Genomic DNA, 15,958 nt, shown 5'->3' on the forward strand with positions numbered 1-15,958 from the left:
TATCTCTGGGAGTTTTGATTGTGGTTGCATCAGATACTTAAAAGAATTTTGATTTTGCTATTTTTCCATACTTTATCTTAAACTCAGGGAAAGAAATGCATAGTTCTACAGGAAAAAAAAATCAAACAAGGCATGAGCTTATGGTCATAACAAACTTACTAGATTTGATAAAACTCATTTGAATGAAAATTAATGCTCTCTAGATAAGTGAAAAGTTTACATATTTACTGATAGATACTCAAAGCCTTCGGGATCATGATACAGTTTCGTTATCAAGGAGACTGTGTGACTAAGTCTTGGGGAGCACCTTTTTTTCTAAAATTAGCCTCCAGACAATAGTTTGATGTCCTCAGTTTTGTATTTCACTGCTGTACTAATTCTAGAGCACACTTGTGCATGTATACACAGACAAATACAAAACACATACACATGTATACACAAGCAAATACAAAATACTTCCATAGTCACCCTCTGAAACTAACTGTAGAAGGAAATCTCTCACTGTTAACATTTTTAGTTTTCATAGTACTTCTACAGTGAGGAAATTTTTATTTTAAATATTGAATAATTACAAAATAGTTTCTAATAGTTGAATTATCATATTTGAAATTTTATGCAAAGCCTGATAATTTTAGTAATGCTGAGAAATAATTAGGAAACATCCACTACAAATGAACAGATAATTTAAGCTATAACATAGAATTTAATATGAGGATATTTATATTTTAGCATTCATGAAAGATTTGATTAGAATATTTGTTGCCCAATATTTAAAGAAAGCTATGGCTCTGGGATGTTTCTCTTTTCATCATTCAAGCATCATCCTGAAGATTGGTTGACTCTTCTCTTTACTGACACCATTCAATTCATCATTAGTTTCTTTCCAATTTTGGCAAAGAAACTGACCCTACATGGAAAATAAATAAATATTGCATTGTACAGTAGTTTCCTTAGAATGGAAACATTCTTCCTAGGAGGGAAAGGGAAGCTGAAAGCCAGGAGGTATAGTGAAGCTGAAACTTGGAAGATTCTTGAAGGGTGCCTTCACAGCTTCCTAAAAAGGAAACTGCTGAGAAATGAGACTCTGAGCAGCCTCACTATTATAAAAGAAGATTCTGGGACTTAAGAAGCTGCTTGCGGTTCATGCAGAGAACTCCATGGACTCAGTTTTCATGGTCGGGGCTGTCTCTCATGTAAGAGCACAAAAGCAGGCTTTTTGGTGATGCAGCTGTTTTTGAGGGATACCTGCTTCTGTAGGTAACATCTCACCCATACTACTTTTAGTAATCTCAACATAGAAGTCATTGGTTCACCATGTTGGGTTGGGTTTTGGTACAATCATTACTTTGGCCTGCCATGAATTCTGAATTCACGATGAGTGTGTGTGTGTGTGTGTGTGTGTGTGTGTGTGTGTGTGTGTGTAGAAAAGCATCTTATATAACAACTTACTTAAGTAAAATATTATCTCTGAATGGGCTCCCCTGGTGTGAAAGAATGAATATGTGTAATAGAAGTAATTTACAAAGAGTTTGGAGCTAGAGTAGGGCAATGTAGAGATAGATTTCATGAAACTTGTCCATTTAAAGACAGCCTTGCATATAATCTCTTTATTCTACTTAGTGAGAAAAAAAGTTTTATTAAAATTCTAGAACTGGCCAACAATCACAGTGCTAGCACTGTTAGGCAGTATTAAAAATTGTATGCCTAGGCTCAAAAGAGATCTTTTTGTTAAAATAGTAGTATGACCAACTTTTTATCATGAATAACTTACCACTCATTAGTTGTGCTTATATCAATTATCTAGTCTAGCCGTGGATCCAGTGTCCATTTAGCTGAATATCTTGTACCGTAAGGCTATGTCTTAGAAAACAAAAAGTGTGCAAGATTTGTTGTGAACTTCAGAGCGTTCCCACATAATTATGACACTTTACTTGAAATGTATCATTCTTCATGGAGAGAAACTCAACCAGGAATTTGAAACAGCAGTGTTTCACAGCCAAAAGAGGTGTTTCTTTTCTTTAACTCCTTATTCAATTAAAATGGACATAGCTATTGTTTATAATTTGTTCACAATTAAAAAATACAGATTTTGTTTCAAAGGTAATTTATTCTAAAGCTAAATATTAGTGACCATAACCCGAAAACACAGATCAAGTCACCTCAAATTCCATGTCCCAATGTGTTAATAGTCTCATGATTTTCTTTATAATAATGGATAAGAGAGTTATAAATCAAGTCATTTCTAAAATAATGCATTTATGTGAATATCGAGATCTCAGAAAAGCAAGAACTTCCCGTTACGGTCCTCAGATGCTGCCATGTAACATCTCAGCCCAGGCAGATGGAGGCTATGGGACTGTTTATACATATCAAGAAGAAATTTAGTGGATATACACAAGGATCAAACACAGAGGCATGAAATTAATGACTAATAGTGGAGCTAAAGATAGTCCTTAGCAGGCTGTCTCTGGACCTGTAAAATTCCAGGCCATACTATCTTGAAATTCAGTCAGCCTTTAGAATCTATAGTACAGGTATGTTTTTTTTTTCCTATGAACTTCAGTTCATGAAAGTATTTTTAATGAAGTAACCTAATGTGTATAATTTGCTTTAAAATAGTCCAGGATGTATTATTTGAGTTGGTAATTGGGTTAATACAAAAATAATATTAGTGATAGATATATGCACACTTCTTATACAACTCTCAAATTATATAAATCCAAATGTTTTCATAACAAAAAATGTTTATTTTCTGCTATATTTCAATGGTATTTGGTATATTTTAGCCAGATATTGGAAATCTATATATAATTTTCATAAATTATGTGGATTTCAGATATTACATCTTAACTTTCTTTTAACCACAGTTGACATTCTAAATTCCTTTCTTGAAATACCAGCTGTGGTGGTTTGGATGAGAATGACCCTCATTGGCTCATCTGTTTGAATACTTGGTCCTCGGTTGGTGGAACTGTTTTGGAGGAATTAAGAGGTGTGGTCTTATTGGAAGAGGTGTGTAACTGGGGATGATCTTTGGGATTTCAAAAATCCATGCCATTCTATTCCTAGTTATAGCCTTCCCCCTCCCCTCTATCTGTCTGTCTGTTTCTCTCTCTCTCTCTCTCTCTCTCTCTCTCTCTCTCTCTCTCTCTCTCTTCTCTCTCTCCTACTTGTGAATAAGCTACCAGCTTTCAGTGACTTCTTCGTTGTCATGACTACCTGTCTGACTTATTGCTTCCATGGTGCCCGGCATGAAGGTCATGGACTTACCCACTGAAACTGTAATTCCTGAATAAACTCTTTCTTGTGTAAGTTTCTTGGATCATGTTTTTTATTTTTTCATGGCAATAGAAAAGTAAGCTATCAGCTAATATAGAGAAATCATGGGTGCTTCTAATTTGTGTCATTTGTTTTCCTGTTTATGTATTTGTCAAGTTTTCTAATATCAACATGATTATATAGTGCACATCTTACCTGCTCCCAGGGGGATTATGAATCACAGAAAGGATCTGGAATTGAAAGTACTGACAATCTGTGAATATTAAAAATATCCCAGTCATTGTTATGATAATGATCATAGTGTTTGGCATGATGATAATGCCCTAATTGGTTTTCCTTCTGCTTCGTCTTACACAGTCTTATGAGCGATCTAAATTCTTAGCAGATCAGTTCTGATGCTGATTTGTTGCTTATAGCAATGTAGTAAATTAAAGGAATTGTGATAATAACCTTCATTTAAGTTATGTGGCCATTAATAAGCTCTACATTAGCACGTGCCTTATTATACCAAGCATAAAAGGAAAATATTTAATTAAAGTTGAAGGTAAAGTGTGATGCTTATTCTAACTCTTAATATTCAGGGTTATTTTTAAATCTTTCTGTGGCTTATGAGGAGACTAGACATCCTAATGAAAAATCACCATTTATACATACAAGAATCTATGATTGGTTTTCTTTGTATTATCAACTTTAATCCTTGTCAGAAACTAAAGTATTAGCTTTTCATCTAGTTTGTATGTTTTAGTTTGTAAAGATTTTTCTAAGCCACTTAAATTCCATTTTCAAAAGCAATAAATCAACTTTCCCTCTATCCATTCCTTTGGTTCAACTACTTTTTCCTGAAATGGGCACAACTTCTTCATAGCATTTAAACATGAACATGTCTTCAAATGATACAATGAATTGTGACAATTTACTTCCATTATCCTTGGAAATAACTTATTAATACACGTTAATATGAAGAAAGAATTCCATAACGTATGTTTTATGGGAAAATGATTAATTCACAAATTTAAAAACAAAGATAATTACTAGTAAAATTTGCATTTTAAATGTGTATATTGTATATTAGTCAGCCATGGGAATCCTAATGAAGCAAAATATGTCAGAATGTGAAGGCATTGTCAAAGTTGGATCACTCAACTAAAAATTAGTACTCAAATATAAGTAGGATTTTTAAAAGATTTATTTATTTATTATGTGTACAGCACATTTGACTGCAGGCCAGAAGAGGGCACCAGATCTCATTACAGATGGTTATTTGCCACCATGTGGTTGTTGGGAATTGACCTCAGGACTTCTGGAAGAACAGTCAGTGTTCTTAACCTCTGAGCCATCTCTCCAGCCCCAGGATTTTTTTAAAAAAATAAATTAAATAACTAAATGATTATGTTTACATATCATAATGATTGCCTAGAAATCTAGAAAAAGAGTTTTCTTCCTTTGAAATTCTATACATCATTTTCTTCTGAAATACATTTTAAGTAAGTACTTAGAATATTTCATTATCAAAAAACAAGAGATGTAACATGTTTAACACACATGAGTCCTTTACCATATTTGCACTTAAAATTGAAGACATCAATATGGCTAATGTGAAGGCCTCATTCATTTCATATTTTCCCTCTAGAATTAAGCATAGAATGACACATGCATCCCTCTGTAACGTGTTTTATACTCTTACCACAAATGCCTGTGTCACTAACAATCATTATTCTCTGTACTTTTAGTTTCACATGCAATTGATATTTGACACAACACTTCATTTTCTCAATGCAGACAAATTACATATATGTGTAATTAAGTCAAACATCATGCGTGGTCTTAAAAGTCACATAAAACAGAGCTGAAAAGCAACTCTTTACTGTCAGTTTTTCCTAAAAAATTCTTGATATATACATCTACTCTTGTATTTATTGATAGCTGGCTTGCCCTAGATTTCACAACCAAACACAGTATTATTCATATCATGGCTCTGACTTCTCTTATGTAATATAAAGATGATAGAAGAATATATTACAAAGAGAAATCATTCCTATATGCTAGAATAAGTATTGACCTGATGTGTCCACATTACCAAACGATGTTAGTGACTTGCAATCATTAAATTCACCTCTTTATTCTCTCAGATGATAAATGATAGTACAGGGAGCTGCAGATCAGACACCTGCTTCATTCAATTGAATTACAAGACTGAAAAAGAAAGTGTGGAAATGAGCTTGCTGGTCACAAAATGGTGTGATGAGAAATTTTGGGGAAGTCAGTTTATTGAGTAACTGACAGATACCTTTTCATAAGCACAGTATAAGAGGCAGTTCTGGGGAGGGGAAAAAAGAGGCAGTTCTGTGCAGGAAAGTTTATTAAATTCATTGTGAGTTTAAGATTCAGAGCGGTGTCTAAAATAAGATAAGACTCATAGGGAAGCATGTCCAGTGATATATAATCTGAGCTTCCTTGTGCTAGAGTTTTCCTGTCCATGTCTGGCCCAGGTCAGGACAAATCTCTCTCATCTGACAGTTGCACAGGAACTGCTCAGACCCAACCGAGTAAACACACAGAGACTTATATTACTTATAAACTGTATGGCCATGGCAGGCTTCTTGCTATCTACTTCTTCTATCTTAAATTAACCCATTTCTATTAATCTATACCTTGCCACGTGGACTGTGGCTTACACGTACCTTACATCTTCCTTGTCATGGCAGCAGCTGGCAGTGTCTGTCTGCCTCAGCCTTCCACTTCCCAGAATTTATTTTTTCTATTTGTCCTGCCTTTACTTCCTGCCTGGCTACTGGCCAATCAGTGTTTTATTTATTAACCAATCAGAGCAGCACATTTGGCATACAGAACATCCCACAGCACTTCCCCTTTTCTTTTTTTTTTAAAGGAAGGTTTTAACTTTTACATAGTAAAATTACAGATAACAAAACAATTATCAAGCAAGAATTACAGTTATAATATTAGTATATTTATAATAACTAGTCTATCTGGAAAAATTAAAGAAGATATCCTATTTATCGTATATTTGTGAGTCTATGGCTTTATATCTAACTTATCTTTCATCATAACTAAGGAGAATTATAACTATCTCTAGTCTTCAACTACATCAAAGACCACAGAAGGATATAATACTACCTGAGAAATGGGAGAAGGATGCAAGTAACTTTCAGGAGTCTTGTAAGAGTAAAGAGAGACAGCTGGCAGCCTGGACAGTCAGACCCAACCAAGTAAATACACAGAGACTTATATTACTTATAAACTGTATGGCCATTGTAGGCTTCTTGCTATCTACTTCTTCTATCTTAAATTAACCCATTTCTAATAATCTATACTTTGCCACATGGACTGTGGCTTACGCGTACCTTACATCTTCCTTGTCATGGCAGTGTCTCTTTGCCTCAGCCTTCCACTTCCCAGAATTTTCTTTTCTGTTTGTCCCACCTACACTTCCTGCCTGGCTACTGGCCAATCAGTGTTTTATTTATTAACCAATCAGAGCAACACATTTGACATACGGAACATCCCACAACACTTCCTGGTGCACTTAAACCCTGCTGCAGAGTCAGGGACTCCAACTTTGTCTGGCCAGCAGCAGAAGTAGGATGTTGGCACATCAAGGATACAGAAAGGAATCTGAGCATTAGTAGGTATGAAGCCCAGCTCCTTGATGAAAGAGGGAGTTGGGAAATATAAAGAAAAGACTAAGGAGAGGACATTAGAAAAAATGATCTAAGAATTTGTTTTCTCAGAATTTATATTTTTATAGTTATATTAGGAACCATTGATATAATTCCCTATCTTTAAAAACTTGCAGGTCTCTCTTTGATTTATCACTCTTTCCATATTGACCTGACATTTCCTTTTCCATCTTTTACTCTCCTATTGTAAAGCATTTCCCACACTGTCTTCCATAGAGAAAACAAAACAAATAACCAAACAAACAAAAAAATAGTCTGATTGAGTGGCTTGGCTTCCAGAGGCTATTTGAACCAATCCTTTAAGAATGGAGGGTCTCAAATTTTGCCTTCTATTTTTAATCACAAAACATGGTTAGGCATTTAGTCATGGGACTCCTGTATTGAAAGAAGTAAAACATGACATTCATTGGCCAAAAATTGATCAACTTAACCATTTAAAATATATTACCATGTTTATAATCTTATCTTTGTTTTCATAACCTGTTTTCTAAACTGCTTCAATATAGAAAGAATATCTGATGCCTGCTTGCATTTTCCTCTCTGTAAAGGCATGCCCATACTTGATCATTCTGAAAGACAAAGTGAATTGCTCCTTGGTTCTTGGCATTTTTGCTGAAATAATTCTCTTCCACCTTTTTATTGCATTGAGAAAAATGTAGAAAGGAAACTCCTGATCTGAGCAGCATATCTCTTGCTCCTTGAACTAGAAATGATATCACTGTCTGAAGAGTTTCTTTTTTTTTTTTTTTTTTTTTTTTTCTTGCAGTGACTCCAAACTTTTCTCTTGCCAGTAATTCCAAACCTTTCTAAACATTGAGCTTCTATGGATCACTAATGATTGCTCAGTTATCAAATGAGCTGAACTATGCCTGCAATTCCCAACTTTAATGCTGAAACATGAAACCTTGGTTACTAACTAGGGTCTCATGACCTCTGAGAAGGAGAATAAACTGAGTCATTGCAGCAAATAAGATAATCATGAAGGAATCCAGGAAGGGGAACAGGGATAAAATATGAATGAACTCAGGAATATAGTATTCATATGTCCTTTAAGAAATGATGTAGTTAGAGTTTTCCTGCCTGGCCCAGTCAGGACAAATCTCTCTTACCCGCCAGTCCCATAGTCACTCAGACCCAACCAAGAAAGCACACAGAAACTTATATTGTTTACAAACTGTATGGCCATAGCAGGCTGCTTGTTATCTACTTCTTCTATCTTAAATTAACCCATTTTTGTTCATCTATACTTTGCCACATGGCTTGTGGCTTACCAGTGTCTTTACATGTTGCTTCTCATGGTGGTGGCTGGTGGTGTGTCTCTCCAACCTTCTACTTCCCAGAATTCTCTACTCTCTTGTCTCGCCTATACTTCCTGCCTGGCCACTGGCCAATCAGAACTTTATTTACAGAGAGCGATATCCACAGCAAAATGCCCCTGGGCCAGGTGAGGTGGTACATACTTTTTAATCTCAGCACTCTGGAGGTAGAGGAAGGCTGATCTCTGTGAGTTCAGGATGGTCTACAGAGCAAAATCCAGGACAGCTAAGACTGTTACACAGAGAAATCCTATCTCAAAAAAAAAAAAAAAAAAAAAAAAACAAATAAAACAAAAAGATGTGACCCTGGGACTCAGAGACAGAGAGAAGGAGCCTTGAAAGTTTTCTTTTGTAATGTCTATTTTATTTAATCCTTTCCTTTGTTCTATTTATTCATGTACTCACAAAAATGTCATCCTCCTGAGCCAGCTCTATAATATTAGAATGTTATTTTGCATGAGAAGGTGAAGGCTCCATAGAAGTTGTAGGCAAAAGAGAAATGATTATCCAAAACAGAAACAGTGAACAAAGTGTTATTCCTTTAATGTAACATATTGATGGTCGTAAGAGTTGCTCAAACATTGAGAATGGAAACATGGTTGGGAGTACATCTTCTCGGGCATCCAAGTACGATATTCTTTGTTGCTTCTAATGCCAAGCATAAGCATAATACTATCTTGGTTGCTGTAGAAGTTGAAAGAGAGCTTTCATTATGAACAAGTTGCCTTGTCCTTAAAAACCTAGTGAGCCTTTTTTGCTAACCTTCAAGGAGGAACACAATAGCCAGATTCAGTGAATTCTTAGTATATCTTTAGGAAGCTGGCAATTCTTTGCATCCTATGAACAATTAATTCCCACAAGTATGGAACAAGATATATTTCAGTGGATAGAAAAAAAATAAAGAGAAAAGGTGTCTTAATTGTTTACTCCTAAATTCTTTCAATTGAAGTTTATTGGTAGATTAATATAGTCACTTAGGAATTAGGGTCTGGTTTATCTTTTAGAATCCCTGTATACACTATACAAACCCTAAGGCTACTGGAGATTTCATTCAACCGTGCAGAATGGGGACATGATTTTATAGGTCAGGAGAAGTCTCTAAAGGTCAAACCTAGAGGTGATTATATTCCTTCTATTTAATCCCATTGGCTTAAGCTTAACCACCTGAATGAATCTAAACTCCTATGTCTAAGTCTAAAAGCAAATGGTGAATGCTCCAGTGTTCATATATTTCGTGGCAATCTACTGTATACGAGGTACTCTTACACCAGACTGCTTGTGCTTCTCACATCGTCCTCAAAACAACTGAAATGGAACATCACATTGCTCCATTTTATAGATAAAGTTCAAATAACATGGGAACTGCACCAGGATGTCCAGATAAAAAGACTAAGAGCTGAAGTTTGAGAAAGATTTCAAAATCCCACTTTAAAAATGAATAGATCCCAGAGGACTCCAAGAACAGCTGCAATAGGATTATTTAGATGCCCTAGTTAAATAATGTTTGATGGGAATAAGGCCTGGAAGTTCTTATTTGGTAGCTTTGGGCTAAACCCCAGTAATATATATTTTTAAGAACTCCCTAGGTAGTTCTATGTACACTCTCAATTAAGACCATCTGCTCTAAGTCTTACCGAAATTAACCTTCAAATGTACACTATTGGGCCATGAGAATTAACTGTAATCAGTCCCATTCATAGGTGGCAACCACACTTGACCATCTCCTCCCTTCCTGTCAGCCTCTCATTAGACATGAAGAGAGCCCTGCAGTGCTCAACAGCTTCTTGAGAGAAACCGGTGGTGCAGTGATGATCTTGAATGGAGGCATTTGTGCAAACTGAGGGATGGAGTCATTTCAAGTGACATTATTCACTGAGCCACCATAAAATAATAAGTTTGGTAACAACAACCACATCATTACTCAGCTGGGTGGCATTTGAATTTGTGTCCTAACAGGCTCCCACTGTTCTGTTTCCCAAACGGAGTCTTTCTTAAGACACTGTGAAAATTAATGTGACTGGAAAGATAATAGTTAGACGGAATTTTCCTAATTTATTCAGACTAAAAGGAGACACTGTACTTTGCCATCTCCATTCAGATGGTGGCTATTTTCCTAAAATATGTTAGAAAAAAACAGACATTTTGTTGAAGCGCATTTCCTCTTTTGAGCTCTTTGATATGAATACAGTCTTCCTCCATGTACTTTCAGAGTGTATTTAAACAAACTTCCTTTCTTTTTTTTTTCAGATCATAATATAATTACATTTCTCTTCCTTTTTTTTTTTTAAATCCAAACCTTCCATATACCCCTCCCTGATCTCCTTCAAATTCATGGCCTCTGTTTTTCATTATTATTGCCTGCATATATGCATTCCTAAATATAAAACGCTCAACCTGTATAATGTTATTTTTATGTATGTTTTCAGGACTGAGCATTTGACCTTAGATGACCAGTTGGTGTGCTCTTCCCAAACTCTCAATCTATGTTTGTTAGATCACAGTTTGAACAATATGTTTCTTATGATAGATTCTGTTAATATTTATGAAACTATTTTTTATCTAAAGACTATATAGACCCTTTATCTAGAGATAAGCACAAAAGGTACATCCTATAACTTTGTGGCATAAGTTTTATGGATACATATATTTACACACAACATACACATACCACAAATTCTCAAACATAAAAGCACTAGTATATACCACATAAATTGTGATTAGCAGCTCTTAGAGTACAAATTTGTTGAGCTGTAAAACACCAGGATCAAGATAATTTGCATGGTTTTCTCTATTTTAGTTCAAAAAGGGTTTAGGAAACTGTGATGCTTGCAAAGACAGAGTCACATGTGTGTATTCATTTGGACAATACTTAATATAGCCCATTACTTGAAATTACAGATAGCTCACTTAATAAAAATGCAAAACTCTGCTGTTTTCTTTGTCTTTTAAGAATTATTTCCATGTGTTGTAAATTAGCATGGTATAATTTGTTTGGAAAATTAAAGTAATAAAACCATAGTTTGCTGTGTGTTTCAATGGTGGCAATGATTGTCTCAGTGGGTGGCTGTAATGTGGGGAGAAGTCATTGTCAAGATATGCAGACAGAAAAAGTACTATTTACCAAGGACTAATGTATAAGGACTAATAATAGACATATTGTTGCATAAAAAATTACCTCCCTAGGAGAACCTCAACAGTGTCAGTGTTTCAGCATGCATATGTTTTCTGTCTAAACCACTAAAATAACTTTCCGGGGGAAAAAAAAACATCCCAAGAAGTCTTTCCACTGTCATATTTATAAGCTGTGTTGTCTAGGATTGTACACTGTGAAGCTAATGGGAATGAATGATGCTGACAGCTGCTGCATTATTAATATTTTAGAGGCATGATAAAAATTATTATTATTATTATTATTATTATTATTATTATTATTATAACATGAAGTACAATAAACACATGTAATTGTGATAATGTTATTATTTTAGTAATTTAGGAAATTAGGACCTAATAAGAGATCAGTGGAGGACAATTTCAAAATGAGTCTATGAGTGTGTGTAAGAAGAAAATTGCTAGATAGCAAAGCTAATCAGCTGAGCAGGAGATTATCTGGATTTGTTCAGTTTGATCTTTTGCAGAGAATTTTGAATTTCCCATTGGAAAATCATCTAAAAGTAGCAAAATTTGGAGGGAACACCTGCATATGTAATGTTCAATTACAAACATTTACAAAAGCCCATCAAGATGCTATATCAGTATAGTATATCAGTCATAAAGACTGACACTTGGATGAATTAATCCCATGGAAGAAGAGCGGCTCTGATTACACAATAGGATCCTAGTGTGATGATCAACAAAACAGTTTGACAGTAAAAGTAGAAATAAAAGCAAACACTTGCATTAGCTTAAGATTGGTGCCAGGGAACAGAGAGCACATACAATGTCTGAGAGCCCTAGGCAGAAACCAAGAGCTAGAACAGACGGTGATATGAACAAAGAACAAGATGAGAGAGTTAATCAAGGTAAATATAAACAGATCTCATGTGAACGTGTCTACAGGTGTCCTGGACGCACTATGTAGTATTAAAAGAACAGCAAAGGATGACTAGACTGCTATTCACAACTCCAGGGAGCTACTTAGAAAACAGGACCCTAAGAAAGACACAGGGATAGCCCAATGACGGAGAAATGGATGAGATCTACATAAGCAAACCGGATGTGAGGGGGCTGGTAATGAAGGGCAAGGGTCAAGGGGAAGAGAGCTTAGGGGAGCAGGAGATCCCAGCTGGATCAAGAACAGAGAGGGAGAAAAAGGAAAAAGAGACCATGATAAATGAAGACCCCATGGGAATAGAAAGAAGCAACGTGCTAGAGAGGTCCTCAGAAATCCACAAAGATACCTCACTGTAGACTACTGGCAATGGTTGAGAGAAAGCCTGAACTCACCTAGTCTGGTGATCAGATGGCCAAACACCCTAACTGTCGTGCTAGAACTCTCATCCAATGACTGATGGAAGTAGATGCAGAGATCCCCAGCTGGGTCCCAGGTGGAGCTCCAGGAATTCAATGGGTGAGAAAGAGGAGGGATTGTATGAGCGAGAATTGTTGAGAACAAGATTGGAAAAAGCACAGGGACAAATAGCCTAACTAGTGGAAACATGAACTATGAACCAATAGCTAAGGAGGCCCCAACTGGATCAGGCCCTCTGGATAAGTGTGATAGTTGATTGGCTTAAACTGTTTGGGAGGCACTCAGGCAGTGGGACTCCGACCTGTCATAAACTGGCTGTTTGGAACCCAGGGTCTATGCAGGGACATTTTGCTCAGCCTAGGGAGGAAGGGACTGTACCTGCCTGGACTGAATCTACCAGGTTGAGCTGAATCCCCAGGGGAGTCCTTGCCTTGAGGAGATGGGGATGGAGGGTGGGTTGGGGGGGGGGGGGAGGGAGGACAGGGGAATCCGTGGCTGATTTGTAAAATTAAATCAAATTATAAAATAAGAAATTTTAAAAAGAACAGCAATTAACTTAATTATTTTAACCACTATAATATTCTGCTTATCAATGCTCTGTATCCCATATTTGTCCTCATGGTCTATATGACAAAATATAGCTAGTGGTTAAATTGACAAAATTAAATCCATGATTATTTAATCACAAAATAATCATAGGAATGAAAGACAACAGAAGAGCTCCCGTCAGTTAACCACTGGACAATTCACAAGAATCTAAAACACATGATTCAGAAGGACAGAATACATTATTCTTTTATTTGAATTTTCTTCACCTAGGCTATTCATGTATTCTCTGGCTTTTGGTTTATATTGGAAAAAAACACATACATGGCTTTGTTTTCTATTGTTTCTGCTTCACATCCTTGCTTATAATCCTACTCTCCCATGAATCTTGTTCTTCCAAATTGTCTCTGATAGAACATGTCAACTGACATGAAGCCATGCTCTGCTTCCCAATCTCAATAACAGAAGAGCTCTCTGATAATATGGAAAAATTTAAAAGCAACAGCAAATCATGGGCTGAGACTAAAGCTCTCCCAGACTACAGTCAACACCCTTTCCCACAGCCACTACACACAACACAACTCTTCCCACAGCTACCAGTAAAGTGAGTGGCATTCACAGTCAATTCCATAAAGCTAGGATATGTAGCTCTCTGGGGGAAGAAGGTAACTTAAGGTTGGAATATTAATGAATTGTCACGGAATATAATAAAAAACCTATAGCAAGCTAAATCTACCTGCTATGAGAGTGTATAGTACCCTCTGAGAAGCTGTCCAGTATCAAATCATCTACAGTGAAGTAGAAGAAATATCAAAGAACTCCAAAGAACCTTTTATTTTGTCTGTTGGCAGATACAAAAACAATGAGCATGAAATGAAACAAATATAATGGTGACATGTGGTAATTTTACCCAGAAAGGTATTATACTTTTAGCAAAATAAGGGAGTTCATTTTAAACAATAATCTATTCCAGATTTGGCATTTGTAGACGGAAGGTTTCTCTGGTCAGGCCTGGTCTTGTGGTCCCTCAGCCACTTATAAAATAATCATTCAGAAGCTTGATATTATTTACAAACTGTATGGCCTATGTCAGACTTCTTGCTATCTAGCTCTTTCAGTTTACTCTACCCATAAATATTAATCTATGTATTGCCACATATTCTGTGGCTTTACCTGCATCCCATTACGTGTTGTTCCTAGGATGGCAGCCTGGTGTCTCCTCCACTCTGCCTTTCTCTTTTCTGTCTCTCTTCTTGGATTTCCCCTGCCTCTAAGATGCCTTGCCATAGGACAAAGCAGCTTATTTGTTAACCAATGTGAACAAAGTATATTCACAGCTTATAGAAATACATCCCCCAGCAGGAACTCTATACACATAAAATGTAAAATTGTTCATTGTGAACTATTTTACCCCACAGCATCTTGTTGGAGTAATGCCAGAAATTCAACATTTGAAATTACATTGACTAATTTTTAAATCTGCTAATATACAAAAGCTCATGCAAATGGATTTCTGGGGAATAATTAAGGCATTCCAGTGCTGTTTTTGTGCATTTTTTTTCAAAGCGCATTCTGAAAGTTGGGGATTTGTTCTCACATTACTTACTTGCATACAAATATAACCTTTATTCTTACTATTTAATAAGTTATGCACTATGTTTATTGTCTTTGTTACTGTTCTATGGCTGTGAAGAGACACCATGACCAAGGTAACCCTTATAAAAGAAAGCATTTAATTGCGTGCTTGCTTACAGTTTCATCATGGCAAGGAGCATGGCCAATGGTGGCACACACACAGGCATGGTGCTGGAGAAGTATCTGAGAGCTACAGCCTTATCCTCAGACTGCAGACAGAAAGAGAACAGTATTGGGCCTGGCATAAGCTTTTGAAATCTCAAAGCTGGCCTTCAACAGCACATCTCCTCCAACAAGAAAATACCTACTCCAACAGGGTCACACTACCCAATCTTTCCAGTCTTCTCCTGGGTACAAAATATGCAAACATACAAGCTTATGGGAGGCCACTCTCATTCAACTCACCACATACGTTATTAATATTTAATTGTATATCATGAACAGAATGAATATATTTCACATATCTACTAATATTTTTCCTGGAAAATACAATATGACAAATTTATTAGGGAATGAAGATGTTCTTTAAAAAAAAGTATTCTTCATGTAAAATTCTTTATCCTACAAGATCAAATGTTGCCATAAAAATACTAATGATGCATGATTCAATTAGAGTTTCCTATAGAGTCATCATAATTCTTCTAAAAACTTATGACTCCTCCAGTTATAAATGATAGAATATAGAAAAATGCAATATGCTAGATGATGGTCTTTTATAGAATGTTTCCTCATATTGCTGGTCAGGGAGCAAATCATGCCTCTGTCAAGAATTGAGTATAAAGCACTACCATCCTATAATTTATTTTGTTACTTGTAATGAAGCCAGGGTTTGTTTGCCTGCTTCTGTTTGGTTCATCTTCAAGGTCTCACAAGACGAATTAAACATTGCAGATACTTTTGGAATAATTCTGTTTTCAGCAAGTCATTGCATAGGAAAGGTAATTTAATTCATGAGTATGTATAATCTATTACCCATTTGTACAAAACCATCTGTAAATTTTCAAGCTGATTAATGG

Source organism: Onychomys torridus, chromosome 20 (assembly GCF_903995425.1).
Source record: "Onychomys torridus chromosome 20, mOncTor1.1, whole genome shotgun sequence".
NCBI lineage: Eukaryota > Metazoa > Chordata > Mammalia > Rodentia > Cricetidae > Onychomys > Onychomys torridus.